Genomic DNA, 21,048 nt, shown 5'->3' on the forward strand with positions numbered 1-21,048 from the left:
CTGAATGTGTCTGGTATGAGTATCAGGGTGTTTGGAAACTCCAGATCTAAAATTCTTGGATTTGAGACCCTGGTATTTCACTTAAGAAGCTCTTTACCTGCCTCTCCCTAGGCCTGGGTTTGACTCCAGCCACTCCCAATGCCCTGTGGGGCTGAGGTCCCCCAGACAGGCGCTGGGGACCTGGCTTGTTTTTGTTTTGCTTCTCCTGGGCAAGGCAGGTGCACACTACATGCTCAGTGCGAACTGAAACACAAAGTGCTAGATGGCCGCTCAGCGGACGGTTCTCCCTGCTCCCCTGTGGCTCCTCAGCTCAGTCTGTGAAGGGTCCCCATGCCCCCAGGCCAGGGCTGGCTGAGGGGGGCTGGCCTGCTACCCAACTGATCCTGGTGGGGGGACCAGCTGCTCACCATGCCTCCACCAGAGGAAAAAATAGCAGTTCAGTCTTTGGAAAAAACTAGCGACTCACACGACCAGAATAGCAACTGAAGACGCTCTAAAAAACAGAAACACCTGCTTCAGAATTATGGCAGGAAATGAGATTTCAGAAGTGCCACAAGAAGCTGGTGTCACAGCTGCCCCTACCTCGTATTCCCCCAGCCTTCGCCCGCCAGCTGGGGCTGCCCACAGGGAAAGCCCCTTGGCCCACTGCCTGTGGTAGCCGCTGGACAGGGCCTGGCATGTGGGGTCAGGGCCCAGTGCCGCCTGCCTGGGGCTGTCTAGCAGCTGCCCCTGCCATGCTGGCTGCGGGCGAGACTCCACACTCCTGTGTCTGAGCCTCTTGAGTGGTAACAGAAACTCAGGGTGGACTAGTCATGGAGGAAAGGGGGATATGTGGTCTCCTGCGAGCCCCCTGGACTGAGCCTTCCTTAGGCAAACTGTGCAGCTGTTGGCTGAGCCTCTGGATTGATGAAATCTCTTGAGGGACTCCACAAGGCTTTCAACGGAAGTGGAGGGGTGATGTGTTCAGTCTGGAGCAGGGGTCTCCAAAGTGGAGTACATACATCCCAGAGGGCTTAAGGAAAGAAAAATAATAGTGCATCTACTTAGATTAACGTTTTGCTTCCAACATGAAAGAAAAAGCTGTGCAATGTTAGTAATTTTGAACGTTGAGGGACTCACGTGCCTTAGACGGCTGTGTGGGAGGAGTACTTTGTGGGAGGAAGAGCGGGGATTTCATCAAATTGCAACTTACATAGTGCCCACCAAAGGGAATTTAGATATTCTATTATCTATTTTTAAGTCAACTAAGGCTCCCAAAAAGGATAAGTGGCTTTAAAACAATGTTGAAAAGAAATCTCGGACTGAAGATAACACTAATATGAAATCATACCACGCAGCCCCCACATGGCAGAGCTGACCCTCCCTCCTCTGCCCCCAGCCACGTTATGAAATGAAAACAGCAGCACTTTCCTCAGACCTTGAAGAGTTGGCTGAAATTGCAATCATCCAGAAGACTATTTGAAATACGGCTTTACATCCATAATCATTCTGGTTGGATGTTGTCTGAAGTGCGTATTGTGCCAAGAGAGGGTAATAAGACATTTAAAATATTGTTAATTTCACCTTTATCTCATCCTTTTTACTCTTCTTTTTTGGATGTTAAAAAATAATAGCATGATAGTGCAATGTCACACGGAAGTATGCAGAAGTAATTTATAAAATTAAATAATCAGAATGTTTGGGTACATGAACAACTTTTTGTCCTGTGGTCAGGGCAGGCAATACAAAAACTCAGGGACCCCTGATCCAGCCCAGTGGATCTCAGGCCCACCCACAAAGTTTCTGATCCATTGGGCCTGGAATGGAACAGAGAATTTGCCTTTCTTTTTTTTTTTTTTTTCTTTCTTTCCAGTTAACCATTATTTCCTTCATTTTGTTTTCATTATAGCACGTTTGCTTATTTTACAGCAAGCAGAAAATAAGCTGGGTCTTGTTTTGATCCAAACATTGATGTTTTAAAAGCTGTACACAATATTTCCTAAAAAGAATACATAAAAGTACCTTTTTAGAAGCTTCTATAAGAAAGAAAATACGAAGTTTAACCCCACAATTTTCCTCTTTGCTACAAGTTCAAACTATTGCTACAGTTTTAAATAGACTTTTTGTTGTTTAACCAGACATCCAGGACAATCTTAAAAAATTACAGAAACATGCACGTAAATGATGCATAGCAGAACTTGGACATTAACTGCAAATGGTAAAGAAATGAAAGTTAGAAACACTATCAAATATACAAAGGTTCTAGAATCAATCCTTTATAAACACATTCCACAAACAATATTTAAAAGCCATGTTTTTGTTCTTTACAGGCAAAACCTAGATTACTAAAACCAAAATGGAAAAATGTAATCCTTTCAAAGGAATTGTTTCCCTAAGATAATTCGTACTTAAATATGTAAGCAAGCATGTCAGATTTTAAAAGATGCTAGCTTTTTATTCTGAAATGAGATTGGACATGTCAAGTCACTTTTGCCCCCAAAACAATCTTTCAGAGAAATGCTTTAAATTATAAATGATATATTGAATGAAGGGTATAATAAATGAAGGGTATTACTCCATTTTTAGTCAGGCATTACATTGATAACCAAAAACTCAGAGATGTGACTTGCTGAAAGTTGACTAATTCTTTTTCCAAAATTACTTTGAATTTCATGGAACAACAGAATCATCTAGAATGAAGTGCTGTCTTTCATCTTAGCTCACATTAAATAAACTGAGGCGTGAAGAGCAAGCCTCCCTCATAAAGAGGTAGGCAAATTTGTCTACAAACGCACACGCCATGTACTGCAAGCATCAAAATTTAGTACTTTTATTTTTTACTTTTTTGAGATGAAGTCTCACTCTGTCACCCAGGCTGGAGTGCAATGGCGCGATCTCGGCTCACTGCAACCTCCGCCTTCCGAGTTCAAGTGATTCTTCTGCCTCAGTCTCCCAAGTAGCTGGGATTACAGGCACGTGCCACCACGTCTGGCTAATTTTCGTATTTTTAGTACAGACGGGGTTTCACCATGTTGGCCACGCTGGTCTTGAACTCCTGACCTCAGGTGATCCGCCTTCCTTGGCCTCCCAAAGTGCTGGGATTACAGCTGTGAGCCACTGCACCCAGCCTAAAATTCAGTACTTTTACATATGCACATGCAAAACCTACTTTGAAACAATTTACTTGCTTCTAACAGCAGTATGAAAACAAAGAAATACTATGGTCACCAGTGCTCCTTAAATCTTAGAGTAATTGCATAGGGACATTCTGTTCCCCTTAAAATTATTTCTGCCATCACTGACCTGCTCAAATTTTAAGGTAAGTTTTTCTATGTCCAAATCTTCATAGAAACCAAAAGAACTAGTGAAGACTCCACGTTTCAGTCAAAACTCAATCTCCCTGAAAATACTGCATAATCCAGCTGGCATCATTCCCTAAAACAGTGGGGTTAACAAAAGAACTATTCCCCATTGCATAATAGACAAATGATTATCACAGGCTTAGACATCTTGTCAGGACAACCAGGCCCAGCCTGAACCTAAATGTGTCTGAGCAGTAGTGCTTTACTGTGGTTACAACTTCACTTTTGTATCATTCTATCTTATTAGCAAGCTACATTTCTAAGTTAACAGTTCTACCAAATATGAATATGAAAGTTTATTTTTAATAAGACAATGTGAGGCCGGGCACAGTGGCTCACACCTGCAATCCCAACACTTTGGAAAGCCATAGCAGGTGATTTGCTTGAGCCCAGGATTTTGAGACCAGCCTGGGCAACATGGCGAGACCCCATCTCTACAAAAAATTTTAAAATGAGCCAAGAATGGTGGCGTGCACCTGTAGTCAAACTACTTGAGATGTTGTGGTGGGAGGATCACTTGAGCCCAAGAATTAGAGGTTGCAATGACCTTTGACTGCATCACTGCACTCCAGCCTGGGTGACAAAGCAAGACAGCCTGTTTTTTTTTAAAAAAAAGAAAACGTTGCAAATTATGGTCAACCAACATCTTTTTGCCACAAACTTCAAACACAAAAAAAAGAATCTTTACAAAAATATACAGGGACACCACAAATTGGTGGTTACCTATAACATTAAACAAACTGGACTCTTCTTTTTTTTTTTTTTTTTTTGAGATGGAGTCTCACTCTGTCTCCCAGTCTGGAGTGCGGTGCTGCGATCTTGGCTCCCTGCAAGCTCCACCACCCGGATTCATGCCATTCTCCTGCCTCAGCCTCCCAAGTAGCTGGGACTACAGGCGCCCGCCACCACACCTGGCTAATTTTTGTATTTTGTTTAGTAGACACGGGGTTACAAACTGACTCTTAAAAGTGGCTTCTCCACAGCATATCATTTGAATTATTACCATTGCCTGGTACAGTGTTTTTAAAGTATTGTTACAACATTGTATTCCTGATTTTTTTTTTTTTTTTTGAGACAGGGTCTAACTTTGTCACCCAGGCTGGAGTGCAGTGGTGTGATCTTGGTTCACTGTAGCCTCGATCTCCTTGGCTCAAGCAATACTCCTGTTTCAGCCCCAGGTAGCTGGTACTACAGGCGCACACCACCATGCCCAGCTAATATTTTAATTTTTGGTAGAGATAGGGGTTTCATCATGTTGCCCAAGCTGGTCTCAAACTCCCGGGCTCAAGAGATCTGCCCACCTCAGCCTCCCAAAGTGCTAGGATTATAGGGTGAGCCACCATGCCTGGCCAATTCCTGATAATTTAAGTAAACCAAACTATAAATAAATGAATGATATGTGCCTAAAAACAACCATAGTTTATATTATCAGTGGCCATTGGATTTAGGAGCAGTGCAATACCTTGATGTAGATTTTGATCTAGAACTAGACTTCGATCTTGACTGACATTTGGATATAAGTAGTTCTTTTTTCTTTGATTCCTTTTCATATCTTGAGCCAGACTTATTTAATATGCTTTGGAATCTTATTTATTTATTTATTTATTTTTACTTACTTTTTGAGACAGGGTCTTGCTTTGTCACCCAGGCTGGAGTGTAGTGGCACAATCAAGGCTCACTGCAGCCTTGACCTCCCAGTCTCAAGCAATCCTCCCACCTCAGCCTCCCAAGTAGCTGGGACTACAGTCGTGCACCACCATGCCTGGCTAATTTTTTTTTTTTTTTTTTTGTGGAGATGGCGTTTTGCCATATTGCCCAGGCTGGTTTCAAACTCCTGAGCTCAAGTGATCCTCCAGCCTCAGCCTCTCAAACTGCTGGGATTAAAGGTGTGAGTCACTGCACCCAGCATGGAATCTGTTTTAGAGGTGCCTCTAGTTTTGGTGTGAGATGCAGACCTAGAATGTGATTTAGCCTTCACTTCTTCCTTGGGCTGCCTTGAGTGAGATATAGATCTTGAAAAAGATGGATTTTGGTGTTTGAATCCACCATTGTCGGAATGGCTTCTGCTACTCCGTGGTTTTCCAGTTGGTTGATTTCTAGGACTGTAAGATCTTCTATAATTGTAATCAAAAGACTGACTTCTGGATCTCCTTTCATAACTTTGGCTTCTAGAACTTCTGTATCTGTCATAACCATCATGGCGTGAAGAGCTGTACACATTCCTCTGTTCCTTGGATTTCATCTGATTTGGTGTCTTCTGATCCCCCTGTGTAAACTGTATTTCAACTTGATGTCCACAAATCTATTTCCTGTCCAAATTATGCAAAGCATCTTCAGCATCACAAACATCCTCAAATTGAACACAAGCAAATCCTCTTGGACGGCGGGTGTGGAAATCAAGTGGAACATAAACATTTCCTGTAGGACCATCATGACCAAATTTATCCTGTCTATCTGCAGACCTGGTGTCATTGGCCACGTTCCTGATGGACAGAGACATGTTTTGGAGGAGTGTGCAGGTAGTGGGACATGATGGTGGCATGAGTCCAGGCCGGAGGCCCTAACAGACCAGGCAAACTGTCCATAGCTCTGCTGTTAGAAATTCGTATTTCTAACAAGTTCCTAGATGACGATCATGCTGATGGTCTGGGTACCACTAGTCTATAGAAATGACCACAGCCTGAATGAAGACAAGCTGAAGGCAGTGAGGCTACCTCTGCCCTTGTCAAACTTGCTCACAGGTGGAGACAAGGCTGTCACCTGAAGACTGATGATCTCTCCCCATAGCCTGCCACATGCCTGAAATTCACCCTCAGTGCCGGACTCCTTTGGACTCCTTAGCCTTAAACTTGGCTCTGCAACTGCCTCTAGAAACTAGAAGCAGTGTTAGCGAGCGGCGAGCAGGGATGCAGAGGGCAGGGACGGGGAGGAGGAGGGGTTTGTGATCCCACCTACCAGCCTCACTGCCCAGGGCACAGGCTTGGAAGCCTCAGGCTCTGATGTCAGAGAGAGCTGAGCGGGATTCCCTATGCAGCCGCTAGCTAGCTTTTGACCTCAAATCTCAAGAAAAAGACCTTATTATTTCTAATTCTCTTCCTGCCTTCTAAGAAGGGTGGGTCTTGGTAGCTGAAGGCTCTTGTCTGCTGGGCTCAGCACGGGTTGTGGGCATGTAAGCATGGAGGAGCTGGTAGCAGGAGCTGGGGAGTGGGAGGCTGCTGCGTAAAGGAAGAAGGAGGAAGCTGTGGCCAGTGAGAAAGCACGGAGGAGACCTATGAGAAGGAAGCTGTGAGCTATGGGGGGTGCAGCCCACCCTGTTCCTCTGGCCCCACATGCCACCATCATCCTCTATGGGGCACGTCCCGGGAGGCTGAGTCCACATCCTGGTGGGTGTGAGGAAGGCCTGGTGCAGGCCACGTGCCTGGTAGGGCAAAGTTGTAAATTAGATATCAGGACCTTTTCTGTCCCCCTCTGCCCCAGGACTCCTTTCACCTCAGATAGCTATTTTTCTTTCTTTATATTTTTGAGATAGAGTCTTGCTCTGTTGCTCAGGCTGGAGGGCAGTGGTGCGATCTTGGCTCACTGCAACCTCCACCTTCTGGGTTCAAATGATTCTTCTGCCTCAGCCTCCCGAATAGCTTGGATTACAGGAATGCGCCACCATGCCTCACTAATTTTTGTATTTTTAGTAGAGATGGGGTTTCACCATGTTGGCCAGGCTGGTCTCGAACTCCTGACTTCAAGTGATCCCCCTGCCTTGGCCTCCCAGAATGCTGGGATTACAGGTGTGAGCCACCACACCCGGCCTCTTTATTTTTTAAATATGCATTTTTATAAGGGATTCCTGAAAACCAGAAGCAGTGACACACCAAGGCATGTGACTTTATGGCAGGATTTCCTGCACAGCACAGGCCAGGAGAGAGTCAGTGTCCTTCAGATTGGGCCAAGTCATATCCATGCACATCCAGGCCACTCGCTTCTGCAGAAAGGCCTGTTGTGATACCAGGTTTCTGGACCTGCCCGTGTTGGCACTGGAATTCCAGCCTCCAGCATGCCTCCCGCAGGGAAAAGGGAGCAGGCTCTATGCAGCTCCACAAAGTTCCAGCGTAGCCTGTCTATGCCTGGTGCTACTGGTTGGGGCTGGCATGGGGGAGCCTCTGAGCTCCCTCCTTTTTCAGCACGGCTCATGCACCCATTTGCCTTTGATGTAATTCTAGAGCCTCCTTTACCTGCGTGAGTTAGTGCCTATAAAAGGCCGGTGAGAACTGTGTGGAGACAACAGGCCTCAGAAGGTCCAATCCTCACCCCATCCCTGGCCACCTGGGTGACCTTGAGCAAGTTCCTCAATGTTACGGAGCCCCAGTCCCTTGCTCTGTAAAATAGGGTGATGAGGGTGCTGACTGCAGACAGCCATGAGGATGAAGTGAATGTGTGTGAAGAGCAAGGCCCAGTGGATGCTCCCTGTGTCCTTACAATAGGCTCACCCAATTGGACTAAATTCTTTTTTTTTTTTTTTTGAGACGGAGTCTCACTCTGTCGCCCAGGCTGGAGTGCAGTGGCGTGATCTTGGCTCACTGCAAGCTCCGCCTCCCGGGTTCACGCCATTCTCCTGCCTCAGCCTCCCGAGTAGCTGGGATTACAGGCGCCCGCCACCATGCCCGGCTGATTTTTTTGTATTTTTAGTAGAGACGGGGTTTCACTGTGTTAGCCAGGATGGTCTGGATCTCCTGACCTCGTGATCCGCCCGCCTCGGCCTCCCAAAGTGCTGGGATTACAGGAGTGAGCCACCGCGCCCGGCCCAATTGGACTAAATTCTAAAAAACCCTGTGGGTTATGCCACTGAGCTAAACTCAGGGAATCTTATGGTGGGATTTCTGGGGCACCTGAAGGTTAATTCATTCATGTATCCACGCAACAAATTTATACAGAGTACTGACTGCATGTCATACAATAAGCTAGTAAATAGCTAAGAACAAAAGCTTTTCTGGGAGGGTTATTCACCCAGTAGGGCCTTGAGGCTCTGGCAGACCTCCCTGGAGACTGAGCTGCTGGGCAGGGGAGAATGGGGCAGGCAGTGGGCACTGCCAGTGGATGGAAGCCCTTTTCCATCCCAGGCAAAGTGGCAGAAGACCACGGAGGAACTGCCAGGCTGAAGGGCCCACAGTGAGACCCGGGGGAGTCTGAGGCTGCAGGGAGTGGCCAGCCACCTTTTTGGGCCATGAGTGCTCAGCCAGCTCTTCATCCGGGTGGGAGGGTGGGAGGAGGCTGGGCTCTACAGGAGCTACTCTCTGCACACCTGCCCTCCTGGAGTCATCCCAGTGCACTGCAAGCTTTGGAAGTCAGGGCTTTGGAGTCAGACCTGAATGCAGACCCTCCTCCTCTGCTCTGCCTCAGGAAAGTCACTTTAACTTCTGAGCCTTAGTTTCTCCATGTGTAAAATGGTGATAATTGCATCTTCTTATTTACTCTGCCCAGGAGAACCAAATGAGATAGTAAGAGCAAGTGCTTTCAAGATGATAGCACCTTATGCCTAGTGTCTACCATGTGGCAGTCTATAGCAACAACCTCCTCCTCGAATGGTTTTTGTATTTTAAAACAGAAACAAAGTCTCTTGCATTTAACAGCAACATGGAACAATGACCTTTCAGCCTCTTTATGGCGAGGCAAGGATCCTAACAGACAGATGGGGGAGTTGGAGGAAAGGAGCTGAACATTGGAGCAGCTGAGCTGCAGCGTGTAGGAACATCTGGCTTACCCTTAGGTGGACAGTGGGTCTGAATGGCTCCAGTGGGTGCCCCAAATGCAGTGGCTGCACAGACGGTCCAGTGGGCAGCTGCTGCCTTGTAGATGGGCTCAAGGTACAGCTTCAAGACAGCAGTGGCCACACTGCAGATGGTGGTGACCTGTCTGCACTCCCCACCTCCTGCTTAGGGTGCTTGGTGGCTTCCTGTTCACTCAGTTTTCTCACCCAGTCTTTTCAATAGAACTTTTACCCACAAAGCACAGCCAATGACCAAGGACACCTTAGAGCAAGGACTAGTAAACCACACAGCCTTTGCACCAATGCGCCCCACTGCCTGTTTGTGTACAGCCTATGAACTAAGAATGATTTTTCCATTTTTAAATGGTTGAAAAAAACTCAGTAGAATATGTTGTGATATGTGGAAATCATATGACACTCAAATGTCAGTGTCCATAAATAATGTTTTGTTCACTTGTATGGTTTATGGCTGCTTTTGTGCTACAAAGGCAGGTTGCATACTTGCGACAGACTGTATGGTCTGCAAAACCTAAAATATTATCTGGTCCTTTGCAGAAAAGGTTGGCTGATCCCTGAGTTAAAGATACCTTCCTTCTAGGAGGAGTTGCAATTTAATTCACATTCATCCCTTAAGCAGAACAGATGAAGCTCTAATGGTGGAATTTCAGGTGTGTATCTGTGACAGGTTGACGTTTCTAGGGGGAAGTAGGAGGAAAATTAGAGCCAAGTAACAGAGGCAGCAGGATGTAAAATAGAAATTTTACTAGGCAGTAGGAATCCTGGTTTCTAATTCCACTTTCAACTGATGAATAATTATGTGATTTTGAGCAAAAAGGCTTTTCATGTCCCAGCCACTTTCCTTACCCAGGATCTCCTCTCCTGCCCTTAAAAAGGAAGACAATAGCTGTGAAATGCTTTGAGACCTAAAAAAAAGTCATTCAAATCAAAGATTAGGAGGAAAAAAAAAATTAGGTAATTCTAGAACATCCTGATAAGGTGATATCTGATATTTCTTCCCTTTTTTGATATCTGAAATATCTGACATTTCTTCCCTTTTTTTTTTTTAATTTTTTGAGATAGGGTCTTGCTTTGTCATCCAGGCTGAAGTGCAGTGTCACCAACATAGCTTACTCCAGCTTCTACCTCCCAGGCTCAAGCGATCCTCTTGCCTCAGCCCTCCAAGTAGCTGAGACTACAGGCATGTGCCACCACATCTGGCTAATTTTTGTATTTTTTGTAGAGTTGGGGTTTGCCATGTTGCCCAGGCTGGTCTCAAACACCTGGGCTCAAGCCATCCGTCCGCCTCAGCCTCCCAAACTGTTGGGCTCACAGGTGTGGGCCACCACGCCCGACCTTTCTTCCTTTCAAAGAAGGGAAACAAAATATCTATAGGTGTAGTGACCCTATGCTCCTCAAAACCCTTAGCTTGACAACAAGTCTATTATAGGCCCTTGGCATTTGTGCAACTGAGACACAGTCATTCCCAAGCCACCCAGAAGGTCCCTGACCTATATATTTGTTATTTTGCCTAGGCACAAATCTGAGTTACTCAGCTGCTACTAAGTGAACCTAGTGGATGTAGTGGATGGCCCAGTACCGACATCCCAGGATGGCTGGCTGTTCTTTCCTGGTTATGACAGACATAGTAACTAATAAAGTGACTTAAAACATCCTTTGTAAATAAACGCTCTGTATTCATGACGCTGGCCCTCTCAAATGTCTAAGGAGGGACTCTCCATGAGTGATGTGTTTTACGTTAAAAGTATTTATTTGCAATCAGGGACTCTGGCCTGTGGTGACCATTTCTAGAAGCTGTCTAACATATCTTTAAATACCGCGCCCAGAAGTGGCTTCCTTTCATGGCAGTCTCAGTTTCTGGTTCCTAGAAGTTGCTGATTCCAACAGCACCTGATGACCACAAGTCATCTGAGGGAACCTGTGGCCAAGAATGGATAACAACCACATTTTATTCGGACACCAAAGCAAGTTGCAGTCTGAATTGCAACCACACCTTGCAGTGGCGCCAACACATGCAACAGAAACAGAATTTGCACTTGGTATGTTTATTTCCGTTGCTCTTAAAAATGCAAACCCACGCTAGAGCCCATGCCAAAGACAGCTGGAACAAATTGCATCACCTGGATTTTGGGGTTTGTAATAGCTAGCCTATGTTGGTGTGCAAATTGGCCAGTTGTATGCTATTTTAAACCCTTCCTGCTCCCTTTCCCATTTTGTGCCAAGGGCACACAAAGCTGCCCAGAAGGAAGGAATTCAATCAGCATCAGAAGAATGCATTGAAGTCCTGTTTCCTAAACCCCAGGGGAGAGCTGAGTGGGAGGGAAGGACCCAGCTAGCTAAGGACAGAGTCCTTTTTATGTGTCTGTTTCCCCAAGCCGAATGCTGGGCCCAGCTGATGAATGTTAGTGGGAGGGAACAATGGAAGAGGGTGGCTGGATGGCAATGAGAGGCCTGGGAAGGGCCTGGGGATGAGGAGGGGGTGGAAGCACTTCCTGAGGATCCATCCAGGCCCAGAGTTTTCAGCCGCCACCTCCAGGGCTCCGCCTGCCTGCTTGGCCAGGTCCAGTTGGCCCTGGCAGAAAGTCATCACCCTGTCCTTGCCAGCACTCCATCCTTGGCTATAAGTCTTATCTGGTCAAGCTGCTCTCTGTATTGGACCCTCCTGTCAAGTATCTGGACTTCTGGGCTGATAGTCACCTTTTTTCTGTGATGTTTCTCCCTGGTCAGTCTCAGAATTAATACATTTTTCCTCTGCTAGTCCCCTCTCCTCTTCTGAAACAGCATGGAGGTTCTGTCCACTCTAAACTCACCCAGGGTTTGGGCTGGGCTGGGCCAGATGCCCTGCATGCTGATAACTCCATGTGGCCAGCCCACGCCCTGGGTTATTTGCCAACCTGCCTTCCAGTTTTGCACAGTGCCATACCTCAGGTGCCTTCTCATGCCAGCTAGTCAGAATGGAGTGTTCTCCTATAGGACCCAGGGATAGGTTAGGGGTTGAAGTCCCTCACAAGGCCTCTAGGGTGTCAAGGCACAGGGCATCTCATGGAAGCATTGGTGTGGGATCAAGTCCATCCTAAAAAAAAGTCCTATGCTGTATTATACCTGCTAAGGGGCAAGGCTGGCCCCTCAAATAATAGGTGTCATAGGTAAGCCTCTAGTACAGTGCCACCTGCATGTTCTAGGTGCTCAGTAATGTAGAATAACAAATACTTGAGTGGCCAGGGCAGTCTGATTACTAAGAACAACCCAGAAGAGACAGGTATTTTTTTATGAATGAAATATTTCACACCCAGAGGACTTTGTTTTACCATTGTTAATATAAACTGTGAATTTAGAGATTTTTTTTTTTTTTTTTTTTTTTTGAGACAGTCTTGCTCTGTCTTCCAGGCTGGAATGCAGTGGCACGATCTCAGCTCACTGCAATCTCCACCTCCCGGGTTCAAGCAATTCTCCTGCCTCAGCTGGGATTACAGGCCTGTGCTACCATGCCCAGCTAATTTTTGTGTTTTTTAATAAAGATGGGGTTTCACCATGTTGGCCAGGCCGGTCTCAAACATCCTGACCTCAAGTGATCTGCCTGCCTCGGCTTCCCAAAGTGCTGGGATTACAGGCGTGAGCCACCACCCAGCCATTTTTTTTTTTTTTTGAGACAGAGTCTTGCTCTGTCACCCAGGCTGCAGTGCGGCAAGATCTCACTATCTTACTCACTGCAAACTCCGCCTTCTGGGTTCAGGCGATTTTTATGCCTCAGCCTCCCTAGTAGCTGGGACTACAGGCATGCACCACCACACCTGGCTAATTGTTTTTTTTTTTTTTTTTTTTTGTATTTTTTTGTATTTTTTAGTAGTGATGGGTTTCACCATGTTGGCCAGGCTGGTCTCGAACTCCTGGCCTGAAGTGATCTACCCACCTTGGCCTCCCAAAGTGCTGGGATTATAGGCATGAGCCACTGCACCCAGCCAATTTAGAGAGCTTTAAATGCTGAAAGCATTCTGAGAAGAGGTGGGTTCCAGGTTGGCACCTGGAGGTTGTTCAAACCAAATGGGCACGTGTGGGCTCAGCCTCCCCAGTTGTTACTCTGGCATAATGGCCTCCTGGTTCCCAGTTCTGGCAGCCCTGCTCAGCCCCCTTCCCCTCATCTGTAAAATCAGGTAGCTGTCCGACTTCATAGGATTGGCGGAAGGGTCAAATATAATATATGGAATTCTTTCTGGAATGAAATAAAAAGACAGGGAGGCATCTAAGTGGGAGCACCAGAAGCCTGCAGGTCTGAGGACTCAAGGAGGCGGAGAAGATTCTCTCCCTGCCTTGGGCCTTGGGATCCCTGCTGTACCTTCAGGGTTTTCCTCCATCTGTGCCTTTTTTCCTGGTCAAAACAGACTGTTATTCAAGCACTGAGCTTTTTGTTCCTCTTTATGTCTCTAAAGGCAACTGCAACTATGTAGCCTATGAAGCCCCTGAAAAATCTAAGCCCACACCCAGGCACTGATTTAAATGAAAAAGCAGTATCCAAAAGCCCAAGGAAAATGGTCCATTGCGAAGCTGGACAATTTCCTCTCCTGACACATCTTCACAGCTTCGTAGACTGTGAGAGCATGCTGTGTTCTTAAAGTGCTTACCTGCCTCAAACTAAAGCAATACCTCCAGGAGCTATGTGATACATGTAATAAACATCTTCTTGTGCACCTTTAAAAGGCTCCCAGGTGACTCTAAGGTTCAGGTGAGATTAAGCAGCACCGTCTCAAGGCTGTGTTTGCCCTTGAAACCCAGGTAGGAGGTGGACAGGTCTGGAGCACACTCCCTCAGCACTGGTTTCTGGTCCCTTTGTAGATGAGATAAAGCGACTTCTTCAAGATCTGAGTGATACAGTGACAAATTCATTGTGGAGCTTTGCTGGATCAAACCAGTGTGACATCAAAGCCCTACACAGGTCCACTGGGGTTAGCTCCAGGTGGTCTTAGCGCTGCCCTTAGAACACCCTTAGAAAGTGGATCCAGATCTGGGAAAGAAGACCAAGGACTCATACTTAGGTGTCTTTCTATGTTGTTAATGGAAGAGTAAACTAAGGATGTCCCTCTAAGCCCTTTCAGGACTTAGCCAAGAGGAGTCTCCAAAGCCCCGTGAGACAGCATCCCCACAACCCTTTCTAAGGCCTGAAGGTGATGGTTCTGAAGTCCTCTGGTTCCTTCCTGGAACAAGGGTCAAATAGGAAAACCACAGAAAAATGAGACTTCCAAGAAAGGTGCAGGCATCCTAAGTTTTCAAATAAAATCTTACTTGAATCCTAAGAAAATGGATTCAGGCAGCTTAATTCTTGTTTGTTCCATGCACAACCTATCTTTCACCAAATAGATTCTGAGGCAACTTGATGGGGCTGCTGGTAATAGGCACTGTCTGAGGTGGGAAGTGCAGCAGGCCCGGGCCTGGGTGACTGTAAAGCAGGCCCAAAGGACACAGTGGTCTGGCTGCCTGGCAGCAAGATCTCTAGAGAAAACCTGGGAAGTGCAAGAGACAGCTTTGTAAAGGGGTCCTCGGGCTTAGGAACCCCGACTGTGGCATTTCAATTGGAATGTGAGGAAGCAGCACCCAGCAGGGGTGAAGAACATGCACATCAGAATGGCCGAATGCCATTCTTTGTCTCATTGTGTAACCCTGGGCAAGTTCATTCATCTCTGAGATGGGGCTCTCATCTGTAGGAGGGGGTACTACTTCCCTCATAGAGTTTAAGGATTAAGTGTCATTGTATATGAAACATTTAGGAGCATGCTTAACTCAAGTACTCAACCTAGAACTTGCTTAAGCCTTGGACTGGCTAATGAGGGTTTGGCTTTCAATGTCAGAAGGCATTTGTGATGGTCACAACTGTGTGTGTGTGTGTGTGTGTGTGTGTGTGTGTGTGTGTGTGTGTGTGTACTACTGACATCTAGTGGGTGGAGGCCAGGGATGCTGGTAAACACCCCATAGTGCACAGGACAGCCTCCTACCCCCCAACAAATTATTCACCCCAAAATGTCAATAGTACTAAGGTTGAGTACCCCTGAGCTAAAGGGAGAAGTTGAGGTTAGCCCACCCATACAAGGGGAGGTGGGTAGGAAACAGGCTTACAAGTGTCGGATCTGGCAGCAACTTTAAACTCCTGCAGCCGTCCCCGGAAGCAGAACCAACCCTCTTCTCAATTGGTACACTTTTAGCAGCTATAAGTCAAGGGTATGTTAGAGACACTGGGATCAGAATGAAGACTCATAGGTCAGTGGACTGATTTAAATAGCCTTTTGGAAAGATGTGAAAAAGCAATAGAAAATGGGCCAGAACAGAAAAGAAGCTAGGGGTTGAAATGTGGTCCAGGTCACTTGAGGTCAGGAGTTTGAGACCAGCCTGGCCAACATAGTGAAACCCCATCTCTCTCTAATAAAAATACAAAAATTAGCCTGGGGTGGTGGCGGCTGCCTGTAATCCCAGCTAATCGGGAGGCTGAGGCAGGGGAATCACTTGAATCCAGGAAGCAGAGGTTGCCGTGAGCCGAGATCACACCACTGCACTCTAGCCTGGGTGACAGAGCAAGTGAGACTTTGTCTCAAAAAAAAGCAAAAGCAAAAACAAAAAAACAAATGTGGTCCAGGAAGAAAAAAAAAAAAAAGCATCACATAGTAGTAAAATATGAGGTCCATCCCCCATTCTTGATTTTTCTCTCTAGGACAAGGCAAACTACATACTCAGAACTACAAACACTTAAGTCAATGGATTTGCATTATTCTAGAAAAAGACCAATCCTTCAAAAAGTCAACAAAGTTATCTGGCTGGGCCACTATCTGCTCATGCTATGGCGTCAAAGATGAAACTAAGTAAAAATTCTGACTCCACCAAAGCTTTGACTGATTTTGACATTTCATTTGCTTGGCAAGGCAAGTGCTCACTGAATCAACAAATCGATTCTGAAACAATTATTTGTGCCTTAACTAGCTCAAGCTCTTCATGATCATGACAGTCTGAGGATATGAATTAATCCTATCATTAAAAAGGGCCACTGAAATATTTTGATTGGCATGCCCAGTTAAATGAAAAATGCTCACATTTGCAAGCAACTGAGGCATTTTCCATGGAATCTTCTGAAAATGCCTTTAGACTTGGGAATTTTTACCTTAAGCCTGTTACTTATTTTTTACTCTTTATTAATTTTTACTCTTAAGCCTCAGCTTTATTCTCTGAAAAATGGAGATAATACTTCCACCTCTAGGGCTATGGTAAAGATTAAGTAAAACTATGCACCTGAGTTCACTTTGTACTAACTGGGCCACACAACTAAAGGTAGTGCTTCAAACCCCAAAGGCTTTTCACTTTTACTTTACACTGCTCTTCCAGAGCACTTCAACAGTATTTTCAGGGTCATGCTGGATTTTTAAAAGAATCAGAACAAGAGGATGCTACCTATGAAAGTAAATTATGTACTTCACAGCAAGCATTTCTATGCCTTAGTTTCATACTTAGGTTTCAGGCAGTTCTCAGAGGCAATTATTTCCATTTTACAGATAAGGAAAATGAGATGCAAAATATTAATCTGCAAAATATGGGATTAAGTACCCTCTGACAAAGCCAGAAAATAAGGGAACTTGAAATGGAAGCCCAAGTTGGAGACTACAGTGAAATTCTACAACTCCCATGCCTTGACACCTTTGTAGGGCTAGCCCAGGAGCAGTTTCTAGGTGTAATGACCAGGATTTGGAAAGCATAGGAAATGACTGAAAAATGAGATGTACTCTAAAAGGTAAAAAACACTAAATTCCCTTCATTGGTCTACTTGGATTTTAAGACCCCAGGGAGAGAGAGGTGTGGAGTCCTGATTCTATCTTTTCTCGGGAAGGGGTGGCACCTAAGGGTGTCTAAGTAGTGGTGACGGTGGAAGGGATGGCAGAAGGATGCTATTCCTGGGGAAAGTTAAAAAGATAAGGGCACCATCTAAAGTAATAGGAACATCAAAAAAGTTTGCCTACTAGCAAAGAAAAGGGACCATTTCTGAAATCCTTGACCACAAATACAATCTTCAACATAAGGATGCATTTTTGAAAAAGCACTTGGAATCACCTGCTTAGGAAAACATAAAAGACAACTGACTCAAGAGTTCTCACAAGCTTCTAGTCATGAGAATAAGATCTTTTCATTGGATTATGTGTGGTTCAAGAAAAGCCACTGGGAACAGTCCAAGAGAAGCAGATTTTGGAGTTTGCTTTCTCAAATTCAAATGAGATGGCAGCTCTCAGAATATGAATTCTGAGAACCTTCACCCATCCACTGATGACACAAACTTAGAAAGATCTGCCTAGCCTCTAGATAACTAGAGCTTCCAGGATTTTTTAAAAAACATCCTAAGTAGGCTGGGCACAGTGGCTCATGTTTGTAATCCTAGCACTCTGGGAGGCCAAGGCTGGAGGATCGCTTGAGGCCAGCCTGGGCAACACAGTCTATCTGTCCAGTATTTCTCTGTTGTTTTAAATGGTCTTTCAGAAAATTTTACTTCAACAATACTAATAATTTTTCAATAGGTATTGCTATTTATTAACTCTATGATCACATTCTCTTGTCACCTAATAAACCTGGCTAATTTACACATGTTGGGCATTAGCCAAATCCACAAATTATCAAGTATTCCCTCAATCCTTTTTGAAATTTTAGCTTTCTAGAGACAGGGTCTCCCTGTTACCCAGGCTGCTCTTGAACTCCTGGGTTCAAGTGATCCTCCAGCCTCGGCCTTCCGAAGTGCTGGGATTATAGGCATCAATCAGCCACTGCACCTAGCCCTAGTTTTATAGTTAAGGTATAATGCCTAGCACTTCACATCTGACTCAAGTAGACTTGAAACCACTACCCATTCATGTCCCTTGTGATACTTTGGTAATTTCCCTGAAATTGCAGAAACAGATCATGTCAAAAGTTCCACTCAGTGTTTCTGATCTTGAAAATGTCATGAAACAGATATAAAAGCCTTAATGCTTTAATATAGGGGAATATCTACATTTTATTTCCAAATTTTAAGTAATTACACTCAGTTTCAGGATTAAATAAGAAACCCTCAGATTTTCCATTTTGAATACAGGTAAACTATTGCTGACTTATCCAAGAAGATTCTAATTTAGAAGAACCACCATCTGACTTACTTTATGGTACAGGTCATGTTTGTATCCTTAAGTTTTGTGCAGCCCTGAAGATGGTGTGACTGATTTGTCCCATCCTCATGCTCCATATTAATATATGCAGTAAATTATGCATAACACTGCTAGCAGCTTTGGGTAAACTGAAATGTTACTGGTAGGAATTGAGCAGATTTATATAATCTTGATTCTCATTTACTGCCTCTTCTTAAACTAGCAAGCCTCTTCTTACTAAGCCAGTTCTTTTCAGTTTTTGTTTTAAACTCAGCTGAATACTGTAGTTCCTTCTTAAAACTTCCACATTACAAAAGGAAAGTACTTACGCACATGCTTTTAGAGATTGAAGATTTATCATTTAAAACACATTCAAAGGCAGCAGGAAGTCTATTTTTACAGCTCATTTAGTAATCAAGTTACAAATATCCCCATTTTCTATGAGACTAATGAGGATCTAAACTCACCCCAAGGGCTTAGAAATGTGTGGTTTCTCTTCAGCCATTTTCCCTCCCAATTCCAATCTCTGACCAGTGAACTCCATTTACTATTTAAAATATCTAATCACTTATCCTCCTTATGAAGTTTTCCTGACTGGTGTACAAATGCTATCCTTTAAAATGCAGATAAATGAATATGGAGGCAGTAGAAAATCTCAATGGCGGGAACATTTCTTTCACAATTTTCAATTATTCCATATAATCAGCTGAAGAAACTTAATAGGAAGAGTTACTCTGATATACCCGAGGGGGAAGGTATGCCACTTTAAAGAGAACAGCTATTTTAAATCTTTACTAAATTGAATCTCCTCCTGAGGCATCTCAATGTCCTTCGCTGTATTTCATCAGGGCTCCACTGCCCATAGTTACTTCGATTAGTCACTAAGAGCAAATGGTTAAGTTACGAGATAGCCAGAAAAGAGAATATTACTGCTACCATTAAATTACGTTGTAGAAGTATACTGACAAGGAAAAGATGTTCACAGTGTATTATAAACAAACATCCCCAATCTCCATTATTTATAAAAAGTTTTAGAATGAGAAAAGTAGAAATTTAAGGGATAGAAGAAGGGGCAGGTAGCAGACTGAGAACGAGTGTCTGGTTTTGGGCTAACAGATTCACTGAATAATCTGTAAAAACACATTTACTACCCCTATTTTATACCTGTTTTTTATTATTCTAGCCTCCATTCTTGCTAAGTCTACTTTGCAAAGGGATTCCTTTGATATAAAGTCTTTTACAGGAAGAATTATAGAACACTACAATAACTGAGCAGCTAGCCAAACCTGTTTTCAGTTTAGCATCCACCTTTCCAGGTTGTGAAAATGGAATAATGTAAAGGTCTCCCAATAGGTTTGCCTAATTCTTGGTTATTCACATTGCAGATTATCCAGTGTGGTATGGCTACTTCGTGTAACATAGGCCCACAGATTTCCTGAGGTCTCTCTTCCCCAGTACTTAAGTAAACAAGAAAAACAACACAGGCACACAGGGAAAGGCAGATCCAGACTTAGAACCAAAGTTAAGTGCTTATCAGTTTTGCTAACATTGGTTCCATACAAGTTTTGGCTTACTCTGGGACAAGGAAAGCTTCTAAAATAGAGATTATTTTCAAGGCCCCTTGTAAGATTTTGACCAAGCATTAGGTAAAAGTTAATTCACTTCACAAGTCATCCAATCTAAACAGGAATTGTACAAATACTGTAACATATCCAAATAATTAGACTACTAATACTTCCGGAGGCTAATCCTAAAGTTGACAAAGTAATTCTGCCCAACAATTCTAGAACGATGATCTTGCCCATCATTGAATCTATGTTTGCAAGTCTACCACAGCCTAAGAATTTGTCCAAAACCCACAATGAAGCCTTGGTATGGATATGTGATACCTCTAAGTATTAAGAATAAATAGAGCCAGGGCACAGTGGCTCACGCCTATTAATCCCAGAACTTTGGGAGGCCAAGGTGGGCGGATTACTTAAGGTCAGGAATTCGAGACCAGCCTGGTCAACATGGTGAAACCCCGTCTCTACTAAAAACACAAAAATTATTAGTTGGGTGTGGTGGCGTGTGCTTGTAATCCCAGCTACTCGGGAGGCTGATTTGAACCTGAGGGGCAGAGGCTGCAGTAAGCCGAGATCGAGCTACTGCACTCCAGGCCAGGTGACAGAATGAGACTCCATCTCAAGAAAAAAAAAAAAAAAAATTTCAGTTTCTTTAAAATGATCTTTCTTAGAAATGTCTTTATCAAAAAAAAGTCAATGATTTATTCCAATCTGTATCAAATCAATTTCATAAATGGAGAAATATTTTTGTCAATCTTTCAGAAGGTAGTTTTTACTGAAAGGTAAACTGGTGCTTTTGTATTAGAAAAGAACTTGTTTTACAGATTTGGTGATAAAAAGACAAAAATCCATAAACAAAGGATGCAAACCAAGTAGAATTTAAGTTGAATTCAGGATTTCAAGTAATAATGTATAAAAAAAGTCATTTACTATTTACAATTAGATCAGTAGTGGTTTGTGGTCAACTACACAAATATGCAACTAAATCTACAACCAGCCAAATTTCCAGTTTACTGTAATTTAACACTCATTTAAAGAAAAAACTAAACTTGGACAGGAACATAAGCGACACATTCAAAACCAAGAGCACACACACACAAAATAACTACAAGAGTGAGCACAGATAGCTGGTTGGGGAATAGGGAGTCTATAAAAGAAAATTTTCGATTCTGTTAACTAATCTTCTGGTATAAACTGATGATTATATGAAAAACACCAAGGAGAATACA

The 21,048-nt window shown here is 44.1% G+C and overlaps 1 pseudogene; it reads right to left on the bottom strand.

The window, feature by feature from the left end:
- Nucleotides 1-3,521: 3,521 nt before the first annotated feature.
- Nucleotides 3,522-7,081, bottom strand: LOC100991791 (serine/arginine-rich splicing factor 10-like; annotated as a pseudogene).
- Nucleotides 7,082-21,048: the final 13,967 nt, after the last annotated feature.

This window comes from Pan paniscus, chromosome 17 (assembly GCF_029289425.2).
Source record: "Pan paniscus chromosome 17, NHGRI_mPanPan1-v2.0_pri, whole genome shotgun sequence".
In the NCBI taxonomy this organism is placed as follows: Eukaryota; Metazoa; Chordata; class Mammalia; order Primates; family Hominidae; genus Pan; species Pan paniscus.